Here is a 1,077-nt window from a genome sequence, read left to right on the forward strand (position 1 = left end):
AAACTCATTACAACTATGGCTGAAGGTGCATCTATTAGAGGCCAGGCCTCAAGATAAAAGACAGAATGACCAGGCGTGAGATAAGTGGTAACACCTAGTCTAATGAAGTCTAGGTGGACATCAGCCACCTTGGTGGGTGACCAACATCCTTGGACTCAATGCTTCCAAAAAGTTCTTTATTTTTCCATGTACACTTTCTACATGACTTGCTTCACCCCTGGATCAATATTACCTAAGCAGCTATACCTATAGTCTTATTGGTTGATTGTAGCTGTAACTCATGTTGTACCCACATGGTTGTGCTCCATAAAACTTCCCCTAAGAAGTGAGGTCCTCGGGAACCCACTTTTGGATTCCCTTCTCTCAGAAGCTAAAATCTCTCCCCCTCAATAAATATTTTCTACTCTTAACCTCCATCACTCCTTAGAATTTATTCTTTGATTTTGGCATATGGGACATCTAGCAGAGGGAGTTATAATATTTCCCTTGTATCATATTTAGAGGTCCTGGTATCATTCCTATTGCAACAGCAAGGCAGGTTTATTTTTGTCGATGGGCACTGATCAGGATCACTTCCAGAATATCAGGCCCTAATCTCTAGTGGTCTAGGGCTTATATTAGATAAGCAAGCAGGAAGTACAGACGCTTGTCATTTGGCGATTGGTTTATACAATGTGCATCATAGTGATCAGCTATGCATCACAGTAACCAGCCATTTCTAAGAGATAGGAGCATCCAGATCTGGAACAGGAACTATTACCTGGGCAACTAACAAACTGAAGTATACTGGCTGGGGGGGGTGCGTTTTCTGTTACATTTCCCCCTCTTTTAGTTTCCCCAGCAAATCTTTGCTAGGCGTATTACATGTGATCTTCTGTGACAAGGCCCAACTAGAATTTAGGCCTGCCTGGTTTGTAACATTACTCTGGCAAGGTAGTGAGGGATCTAGGAGAGTGTCCGATGTGTCTTGGCCAAGTGTTTGATCGATTGCTCTATTCTCTTGGGCAACCATCCATACAGATTAAGGGGAAAAAACCCACAGTTAGTAAGGGGCAGGGAAGCAAGGGCTGGGGTAAG

This window comes from Chinchilla lanigera, unplaced genomic scaffold (genome assembly GCF_000276665.1).
Source record: "Chinchilla lanigera isolate Chin_1 unplaced genomic scaffold, ChiLan1.0 scaffold00145, whole genome shotgun sequence".
NCBI classification, from domain to species: domain Eukaryota; kingdom Metazoa; phylum Chordata; class Mammalia; order Rodentia; family Chinchillidae; genus Chinchilla; species Chinchilla lanigera.